This window comes from Quercus lobata, chromosome 8 (genome assembly GCF_001633185.2).
Source record: "Quercus lobata isolate SW786 chromosome 8, ValleyOak3.0 Primary Assembly, whole genome shotgun sequence".
Classification (NCBI taxonomy): Eukaryota; Viridiplantae; Streptophyta; class Magnoliopsida; order Fagales; family Fagaceae; genus Quercus; species Quercus lobata.
The window spans coordinates 13194901-13206802 of NC_044911.1; positions in this window are offsets into that span (position 1 = coordinate 13194901).

An 11902-nucleotide genomic window follows, 5' to 3' on the forward strand; every position below is an offset into this window, starting at 1 on the left:
CAAATTTTGTTACAAGTACTAACTAACTACCCTTTCACCCCTTCTGTTAAAAGCAACTAACTACCAAACTAATTGCCACAACCAAACTAACTGCCACAACTATGCATTTACACAATTGACTTATTAGTCACAACTCCTATCAATTCCTCCCCTCTTAAAAAACATTGTCCTCAAGGTTACTATACCCCCCCTCCCCCCCAACTCTTAAAGCACCTTGCCCACAAGGTGAGGGAATGCTGTAGCTTGTAAAGGGACTCCCAGGTGGCATTTTCCACAGATTGGCCTTGGCATTGCACCAGTACTTCAGTAATGCACCTCCTTCTAAGCTGCTTGGATTAGTGCTACAGAATTGCAACTGGTTCTAGATGAAGGAGACCAGCAGAATCAATAGAGGGAAGTGTAGGTAAAGGCACAACATTCTCGCCTAGCTTCTGCCTCAAAGAAGAAATATGAAACACTAGATGGAGTTAACAATCAACAAGAAGGTCCAACTTATATGCCACAGTTCCAATTTTCTGTAGAATCTAAAATGGACCATAGAACCGAGGAGAGAGCTTAGTAAAGCCTTTGACTCGTAAAGAGTGCTACCTATAAGGTTGGAGTTTGAGATAAACTCAATCACCAACTCCAAAAGACTTATCAGATCTATGTTGATTAGCCTGCACTTTCATTCTGGCTTGAGCTAAGACCAAATTCTACTTTAACAATGCAATAAGATCTTGTCTAGCATGCAATAATTGGTCCACTGTAGCCACCTAAGTGGTGCCTAGAATGTAGTCCAAAAGTTTGGGAGGATGATATCCATACAAAGCCATAAAAGGAGTCATCTTAGCTGAGTTATGATAATTAGTGTTAAACCAAAATTCAGATAAATGCAACCAAGAAGCCTAGGTATGAGGCCTATCATGAACAAAGGCTCTTAAATATTGTTTCAAACTTCGATTGACCATCTCAGTCTGACCATCAGTTTGAGCATGATAGGCTGAGGACATGGCTAGGTTAGTACCTTGAAGTTTAAACAGCTCTTGCCAAAAATAGGCAGTGAATATAGCACCCCTGTCACTAACAATGGATTTAGACATTCCGTGTAGTTTAAACACACCTTGCATGAAGGCAGCAGCCACTTTAGCAATAATAAAAGGATGAGATAAAGGCAGGAAATGAACATATTTGGTAAGCCTATCAACAACCACCAAAATGACCTCAAACCCTTGAGACTTAGGCAAACCCTCAATAAAATCCATACTAATGTCCAACCAAGGGTTCTCAGGAATAGGCAAAAGCTGCAACAACCTAGTAGTTTTCTTTGTATCCACCTTAATCCTTTGGCAAACTTCACAGCACTTGATATGGTTTTTAACATCAAACTTCATACCCTTCCAAAAGAAATCCTGCTTCACCCTACGGAGAGTTTTCAAATACCTAGAATGACCTCCAATAAGGTTGCCATGAACATATTGTAAGACTAATGGCTTCAACGAAGAAGAAGCACTAAGGAAAATCTTGTCCTTATACAAAAGAAGCCCATTTTGCATAGAAAAACAAGCAAATGTGAAAAAAATTTCAGAGGATGTCAAGGATATTTCAGAAAAGGTTGTCAGGGACAAAAAAGTTTTGCTTTCGACAGATGAGATTTATGTTGGGTTGAGGGCCTAAACCGAAACTCGACGATAGGCTTAATGCACAGCTCAAAGGCTATCGATGAAGATCCAAAAAATTCACTATATCCTATGCCTTAGGCTTAGGTTGAGACTGACAAGAATGACCCATAAACAATTCCTACAACAGACATGTTAGCATGATTAAAAAGCATACTATAAGAAGTAGCCTAGCAGTAAAATGTTTCTGTAGAAAATAGCCCAGTGGTAAAGTGTTTCTACAGTAAACTAGCCCAGCGGTAAAGTAAGATAAAATAGGATAAACCTCCAACTGTTAGCTATTTCCCAGATTAAGAAACATATCTACATTTTCAGACTCATAATCTGTTAGTTCTGGAGAAGAATTTTCTAATACAACAATATGAGGGAAAAATTCTATAGTAACAATTACGTCATAACCATCAATAGTAAATGAATAAGTAAATATCATGGGTTTCATTATAACAAATAATGAGGAAAACTTAGTGTGAGATGAAGGGAGAGAGAGAGATCCCAGGTAGCACAGCAAGATCATTATGGTGCCAAGACATACTCGTGAATATAGTGAGTAATGAGGAACATTTCAGGTGGTATGAGTAGTAAGAGAGAGTGTGTATCGTAAAACTGATGGGGGTTTCTACTGGTGGTAGATAAGTGTTTATGAGTAGAGCTATAAGGAGTGTTTGTGAGCTAGGAGTTGGGGAACTTGGTTTCTAAGCTTAAAACTAAGAACTCAGTGACTTTTTTCAAAGCTTAGAGAAGGCTCCAACAGAGAGGTTAAGAGTTCTTTCTTGGTGTGTATCTTAGTGTGTTCCCTTGAAGCATTAATGGAGAGTTCCATTTATATTTTGAGTTTTAGGGGGTAATTAGCAAATAACCTCTGCTAAATCTTTCTCAATCTTCAGAAAATATTTAGAGAATCGTTCCTAAGATTTTAGCTAAGAGTGGTAAGCTCAACTTTTAGAAGGTTCTTGCCGTTTTAGGTAATAACAGCTGGGATTCTGATTTTGCATTGAATGTTGATTGGCCTTGGCTGATGGGATTAAAGCATGCTTTAGGCTAATGATCTTGGTTATGCTGCTATTAGAATCAAAGCTCCCTAAGGCATATTATATCACCCCAAGCTAGGTGTCAATCTTGGAGCCCTTACTAGGAACTCTGCTGGAATCCCCTTAGTGCCCTCCAAACCACATTTCCTTAAGTTTCTCCATTTGAGGTTCATGTGCTTGGTTCATGAACCAGAGAATACACGTTTTTAATATAAAAATGAATTGACTTCAAGTTATTTCAGGAGTTTTAATGGCCTGATCATGGCTGCTTTTGGTTTTTGACCAGATGGGTTGGAGAAGAAAGAAGGGACAGCTGGCTGAAGCTTACTAGTTTTCTGTCACGTCACTTTCAGCTTTATGTCACATGAGAAATGATGGAATTTTAGCTTGTGAAGAAAGGGTTTAACCCCTGATGGACACGTGTCCTATTCTGATATGATTGGACAAGTTGGGACTTGATGGGAATGGGCTCCAACTGTTTAGTTGTGCTGAAATTTGGCTAGTCAACTCGTGATCTCCAGCTACTGGGATTTGTGTGTGGGATGGGCTGGGCTGACTTAGCTGGGTTTTGTAGTTGAGCTCCTTTGGGCTCGGTTATCCCTACAAAATGAAGAGTTTTGCCATGGGTGATATACATGGGCTTTTGTAGTTAGTTGATTATGGAAAAATAAGCATAGTTCTCATAAATTTTGTTGAGAGAAATATTCTTGAGAGGTGGGTAATTTATATTTACCATGAGTTAGGGACTTTAGTATATATTTTGTCAAGAAATAGTTTTGGACTTTGAGCATAATGTAATTGTTTTTGCCAAAATAGCATTTTGGGCTTTTATAAATAGTTGCCAAAATAATATTTGTGCTTCGTAAAATAAGTAACAAATTAGTATTTAGGTTTTGTAAAATAAGTGTCAAATTAGTATTTGGGTATTGTAAAATAAGTGCCAAATTAGTATGGTTTTGGAAAAATATTGCCGTGTCACAACGGGCTTTTAAGAAGTGCCGCGTCGTAACAGGCTTTAGAGGTGCTGCATCGTAACGAGCTTTAGAGTGCTGTATCATAACAGGCTTTAGAGTGTCATATCATAATTTATTTTAGAGGTACCGTATCGTAACGGGCTTTAGAGATGCTGTATCATAACGGGTTTGAGAGTGCCATATTGTAACGGGCTTTAGAGGGGGTTTTGTTGGGCTTTTTGGATTTTCCCACAAGGTAAATGTTTTTGGGCTTTTTATAGAGATGGTATAATTTTGTGGCTCAGTATGGTAGCAATATGGTGAGTATTTTTGTGAAAACCCAAGTTGGATAATATGTGAGATATAATGGGTAATATTTGTGAGAGGGCCGAAGGCAATTTATGGGGCTTATATATGGAATATTTGTGAGAGCCCAATAACATGGAGAATATTTGAGTAAAATATATGGGGAATATTTATGTGGGATCAAATAATTTTTGGGCTTGTGTGGGTATTTTTGTGAGTGGGCTAATGAAAATAAGGCCCAAAAATTTGTATCTCAACAAAGGTCAAGGCCTTGGCTGAATCTAAAAAGGCCATGAAAGAAGAACTCTCAAGATTGCAAGAGGAGTTACAATCTCTTGATTCAATGGAACTCGAAGAACAAATCAAGTTCAAAGAATCTACTACTGTTGTTGCAAGTTGAGATGTTGATTTTTTTGTCAAAGTGGATGATGATATACATGAAGACGCAGCCCCTGAAGTTCAGTCTAAAGAACCAACAAAGAAGGTGATGATGATCTTCCAAGAACCAATTCTTGATGCACCAATGGAGGCTTCCATTCAAGAGTCTATGATTCAAGAATTGGCAATCCCAGTGTTGGTGATCCAAGAATCCAAGATGCAAGTGCCAAAAATTTTAATGATTCTAGAATCAAATGAGGTCTTGAGGATACAAGAACATTCCAAGGTTCAAAGAACCAATGAGACCATGAAGTTTGAAGAACCATTGAAGGCTCAAGAATTTGAGTAAAGTTTGAAGATCTACAAAGAAGAAACCTTCATGTGCACAAGACTACTTGTCAAAGAGAAATGCATGAATATGGTGATCAAAATGTCACTAAGGTATTGGTCCATTGGAAAATCTCCTTTAATGAAGGTGTCATTTCACAATAACACCTTGTGGACAAGGTGTTTTCAAGTGGAGGGAAATATTAGGAATATGAAATAATTGTTGTAATCCTTTTAGTTAGGAAATTAACTAGTTGGTTGAGATTAGGATTAGGATGAGTTAGTTAGGATTTGAGCACATGAGTTAGTTTGAAGATCTATAAAGAAGAAACCTTCATGTGCACGGGACCGCTTGTCAAAGAGAAATGCATGATTATGGTAATCAAAATGTCACTAAGGTTCCATTGGAAGATCTCCTTTAATGAATGTGTTATTTCACAACAACACCTTTTGGGCAAGGTGTTTTCAAGGGGAGGGAAATGTTAGGAATATGAAATAATTGTTGTAATCGCTTTAATTAGGAAGTTAGCTAGTTGGTTAAGATTAGGATTAGAATGAGTTAGTTAGGATTTGAGCACATGTAACTCATTTAACACATGACTTAATTTATAGAGCACATGTTGAATTAACTAGCCAATTATCGAGCCATGTGGGCCAATGCCTTTAGAGCTAATCTCCTATAAATACATAATTGTAATTCAACATTAGATATGAATGGAAGAATAAATCAATTTTTTAGTGCATCTCTCTCTCTCTCTCTCTCTCTCTCTCTCTCTCTCTCTCTCTCTCTCTCTCTCTCTCTCTCTATATATATATATATATATATATATATATGGAGGGTGACTGCCTTGAATTTAGTCAATTTCCTTGCAATTCCCCTATAATTCTTATTCATCGCTGTTAGAAACCCCTAGGTTCCTAACAATGTTTTATTTATTACTACTAATAAATTTATCTATAAATCCTTTTTGAGATTTAATTTTTCTCTCTTTTTATAGCCTTTTCTAAATATTTAGATGAATATTTTCTAGTAAGCATTTATAATTAAAAAGTTTACATGACTAAATGAAACACGACTTATAATATAAAATTTTAATTTAATTAAAATAAAATTTAAAGTATAAAAATCAAAAGCAAGATTGCAACTTTACAAAATGAACCCATCTAAAAAGTTTATTTATCTCATAACTCAATAATTTAATATTGATACAAAGTATATTCTAAATTCATATTTTCATTATATTAAATTTTATACAGATTTTTATATTTGATTTAAATATTTATTATTAAAAAAATAGAACAACTTATGAAACACATATAAAAATACAAATATAAACTACTTAAAATGAAAGAGCCGGATTTATATTAATATAAAAACAATCCTAGGTTATTGTAAAGAAAAAAAAAAAGGAAAAGTGATATAAAAAATAATAAAAAAATGTCAAACTAATTATAAAAAAAAAAAATGTATATATTACAAAGAAAAAAGTGAGTCAATGTGATATCACATCAACCCATGTAATTCCCTCAAAAAAAAAATCAAAATCAAAATCAAAATGGAGCTATGCTAATAGGTACAGACGTGCAGTCCTATTAAAAAATTATTATAGAGGCTAAACTATAAATGTGTGTGTTATGTTGGTTGAAATACACCCATCTTATTTATTATTATATTAGTTTCTATGTTTTATGTATTAAAATTTGTAATAATTTGAGCATATTTTCTTTTAGTTTTTTTCTTTGATAAAAAAATAATTTTTATCTAGCTAATATTTAGGGTTTTATTATTAACTAAATTTTATCATTTATAAAATAAAACATATTATATATATATATATATATATTAATCTCATTACACGCGCTTTGCATATGCGATGAAACTTTTTGTTTTGTTGGTCTAGTGTCATTATTATTATAATTATTTTTATTTTGAGTAAGATTGTTTTGAAGTTATGGATTAGTAAGAAAGTATCCTATTTGGTAGGATTTTAAATAGAGTTGATAATATATTTTTACTGGGTTGTCCTCAAATTTTTTTCCTTATTAAATGTAAGGTTTAAGAGTATTTCTAAACTACATAAAAATCCAGTTCAAAGAGATGAATCATCATTATCTATACTATATATAAGAGAATTCTCTTCTTTCAATTGGACTTTTATGTGGTTTTAAAATACTCTCAGAATGATAATTTCATTTAGAAAAAGGGTCATAAATGTTAAATAACAAATTTAATTTTGAATTAAAAAAAGAACTACTAAAATTTGGGATTTTTTTCCCTTCACGTTCAAAAAAAATTACAGTTATTGCTTATTTCTAAAGTTTATCATTTTTATTTTTTTAAAAAAATTCTAAATTATAATAAATACAAATTATTAACATTTATCCAAAAAATAAAAAAATAAAAAACTTCTGAGCACATATATTATGAGTGCGCTTGTATATATATACAATGATTATAAATAATAATTAAACAGCGCGTACCCTAGCCTTTTTCATAATTGGTCTTTGGCTGTCTCTAGTGTCCAAAGTCAAGCATATAAAACAAAAGGCTTCAATCATACATTTTGATGGAAAACAAATAAAGAGAAAGTAAGAACAGAACAAGTGAACAACTATAGAATAACTGTGTATTGTAAATATGTTAGTTTTCTGTCGACATAATATAAAGCAGGAAATCCCGAATTAGATTTTTTTTTTTCACTCTACTTTCCATTTAAAATGTTAAAACTTTATGTATTGTCATCCATTTATTAAAGGAGATTTTAAATACACACATGAGAGAGAGAGAGTTAAAATTATGATTAAATAATTTAATTAACAATTTCCTAACAATTTAAATATTTTGAACAATTGGTAATTTATCAATCCACATATGAAAAGTGTACATACTGCCAATAAGATTGCAATTCAACTGGTTGACGCCTCTTTGTATTTTCAATAGAATCTTTATGTCTACAACATAGACATCCGTGGTTCAAATCCTTTCTCCCCAAACATTGAATTAAGAAAAAAAAAAAAAGTTACTTGCAAGCATTTACCCTTAAAAATGAAAAGGGAAATGTGATTTTCTTGATGACTTATGCTAACTAAAAAAATAAAAAATAAAAGATTTAAACAATTTTTCCTATAACTGTTTAAGATAACAAGTTATAGTTGATGTAACATTACTTTTACATAAACCCATCCTTGATATGTCTTAATTGAATACCAATCATTATCAAAAAAAAGTAATTTGCCAATCACTAACATGCCACCGCAAAGTTGAGAAAAAAGGTTTTGAAATTTTTTGTGCCCTTAAATTTATTGTTTCATGATTTGCAACCATAGCAATTGACGGTTGAACACGCAGGTGCCACGCAAAATCTATTTCTGATTTGTTTGTTTACTTTTTGAATTGATTAATTAATGCAGTGCATATCTCTGGCCAATCGAGTGTGGGTCATACATGTAACCAGAAAATGGTCATTGCCGACTTTGATTATTCAAAATTTAGATCTGTTCTATTATCTATTTTTTAATTTTTTTTCCAGATTATTTGTCTTCTATGAGTAAATAACTAGATTTTTCCAATAAATATATAGATAAATAACAAAGAAAAAAAACCCATAGGAAAATTTTGGTCTATCAAATCAATAGACTATTATAGTAATTAAAAAAAAAAATCTATTGTATATTAAAGATTATTGTACAAAGAGTTTTGTAACTTAATTGGTTAATATTTCTTGGTGTTTCTATGACATTCGTAATTCAAAAAAAGGTTATTATTTACAAGTAATTACAGAACTTGTTAACATTTTTATTTTATACATAATTCAGGCATACATTAGAAATTATTTTTTGAGCTAACATATATAAAATCTTCAATAAAGCTTTGGAAACTATATTCTTCTCAAAAAAAAAAAAAGCTTTGGAAACTATTTTTCTTTAAATAAAATTTTTATTATAAAAATGGAAAATAGCATATCCTAGCGACTTTCACAAAACATTAATTATACTTGGTAAATATATTTTCCAAAGGCAAGTCTCGGAATTATTTGGTTTTCTGAAATTTTAATAATTATTAGAATTGATTAAATATAGGATTATCAGGGTTTAATTAATAACATATCCATCCCTTTCCTTTTTTTATTATTATTTTTATATACAATACTAGCACATCCTATTTGCATATGGAATGATAGAGATGTTTCCAATTTTATTATAAAAAAGGGTTTATAAACTAACATGGCAATCTATGTGATTAATAAACAAACCGATAATATAATAAAAAAAAAAATTTAATTACTTTTTCTATTTGTATTATAATTCCTATCAATCAACTTTATACTTTTGTAGTAGATACATACATACAAGTATATAGTAGATGAAACTTATGAAGGGTTATCATCTTGCCATCTGATTTCTAGACAAGTTATTAACAATGACAACCTAATTCACGTGCATGGGTTGGGTATTATTTATTGAGGGTGCTGGCCGACATTGCCATTTTCAGCATTGCTTTTTGATATTTGGTTGTGTACACATTGCTTTTAGATCATGGAAGCTAGAAGAGAGTCCGTACTTTTTGCACTCAAGAGTTGAGAGGCAACTCATATATCCTTCCAATATAATGCATTTTTGAACGTATGTTGTCCCATGCCATGTGAATCATGTTGTGAGAATGCAACATATTGGATTCATCATATTATTTATATATGGTAAAATTTTAGGTACAATAGTTTATGGTTGTGTTTAAGAACTTGCTTTTGGATTTTAAATCAATAAATTTAAAATATATTGATTTCAAATCCATTGATTTTTAGATATCATTTCAAATCCAATGATTTTAAAGGTTTAAAATCTTTGGTGGATTTGGTAAATCTAAATATATATTTGATTTTTAAAAATTATCCAAATAAGATATTTGAATTTTAATCATTTAAATCCAAATCCATATGCTCAAATCTTGTTATCCAAATGCACCATAAATACTTTATCTAAGTTTTACCCTTTACCCACACACACACATGCACATATAATGAGTAATATAAGAAATACTATAAATTTTACAGCACATTACTTAAAAATTGATGTGTCACCAATCTTAAATATATAATTCAAATATTTGTTAATTAGGTTTTGAAATCAACCGATAGCATTTGTTGCCATATCTATTTGTAAAATATCATGCTGTAAAATTTGTAGTAACTTTAACATTTTACATATATTAATATAAGGGTAAAGTTTAACTATAAAATTGGTTGTAACTTAAGGCTATAAACTCACTTAATAAAATAAATATTACAACATATTTTGAACATCTAATCATTGAATTGCATGTTCTTTACGCTCTTAGTACATATGTTAAATTTTCTATCAATCGGATATTATTTACTATATGATCTATAAGCTTATATTTTGTACATAATTTTAAATTACAAAAACTTACAATTTAAAAATTTATTGATAACATAGTTATTGATCTTTAAATTTTTTGAAAATTTGCAAGCATAGAGAGTATAAAAAGAAGATGTAATCTAATGGTAGATTTGTCAAAAGTCACCTCTCATAAAAAGATATTAAGTAAGTTTATAGTCTAAGATTATAACTATTTTTGTAGCTAAACTTTGTCCTTAATATAGTAGATATTTTGGTGTCAATTTTTTATTGGGTAAAAAATTGTTCCTATTGAATACTTAAAAAAGTGTTTCAGCTGAGTAAAATAATATGGCCTTCCTGAAAAAAAAAAAAAAAAAAAAAAAAAAAAAAAAAAAAAAAAAAAAAAAAAGGTCATATAAGTAAATTAGATAATTAAAATTTTTCTGTAAGTCAACTACCAAATACCTATTTCAAAATGTAAGAGCGATGCAGAAGTTGGACTTTTAGAAGCCAGGGGGCCTGGCCGTTCCCAAAATCCCCCTTCTTTCTTCAAAAAAAAAAAATTTTGGGTAAATTTTATTAAGTTACCATAAGGTTTAAGTTAATGTTAACTAAGTTCAAAATATTTTAAAATTGACCAATTTGATCCCTAAAACCAATTTAGACCCTAAACATTGTTAGACCAGTTAGTCATTTTTCTCTTCTCTGTGTTAGAGACCAAGTTGGGTTTAGAGACCAAATTTGCTAATTTTGAAATGTCTTAAACCTGATTGATATTAGCCCCAAATCTCAGGATATGTTAGTGAAATTTATCATTTTTTACAATTTTCTATGTTTTCGTTGATATATCTCTATAGTCAAACTTAAACAAGAAGGCATAGAAAGAAAATATCTCCTGCCTTATTAATAATTTTAAAATTCAAAGTTATAAAAGAAAAAGACTTAATTGAAGAGAGAAGAAAAATTCATTTCAAAAGTAATAAAGCTCAAATAATTTATGTGATAATTTATTACATATAATACATTCCATAATTTGATATTTTTCCAAGTTTTTTTCAACTCTAAAAATTTAGTTGCAGAAATAGTAATTATATGGTTTTAAATTATTGTAATCTAAACATATGTATTATGATTTGACAAAAGCTAACATGAACTGTATTTTAGGTTTACCTTTTTATCAAAAATCATTATATAGGAATTGTAAATGAATTTTTGGCAATGAAAAAATTACACACATCTTAGGTTTTATATATATACACACACACAATATAATGATATGCTACCATTTTAAAATGGGGATCTTTAATATTTAAATATTGCTTACTATTCCTATGAGTGACATTTAATTGTCAAGATTGGTTAAGGATTTTATTTTATTTTTTGGGTAAATTGTAATTTATACTCCTAAAGTTTGTGGATACTTGAATTTTATACCCTGAAATTTTAGAATTTGGATTTTACTACTTTAAGTTTGAGGGTATTTGGATTTTACACCATACTGTTTCAAAATTTGGATTTTATCTCCTAAATTTTAGTGGTGTTTAGATTTTATTTGCCAAAGTTTGGGAGTATTTGAATTTTACACCCCAGTCCCAAACTTTAGAGGGTAACGTCCAAATTTTAAAATGTCAAAGTGTAAAATTCAAACATCCCTAAACTTTAGAAGGTAAAATCTAAATTTTGAAACTTCAGGATGTAAAATCCAAACACTCTCAAACTTTAGGAGTGTAATTTGCAATTTACCCTTATTTTTTATTTCATATGTAAAGTGTTTTTTGTGTTGCATACACAATATGTGTATCTACGTATGTCTACGAGTGTATGAACATATATGTATATTAGTTATAATTTTGCCTCCGAATGTCAAATCCTAACTCCACCATTGACTTAGAGG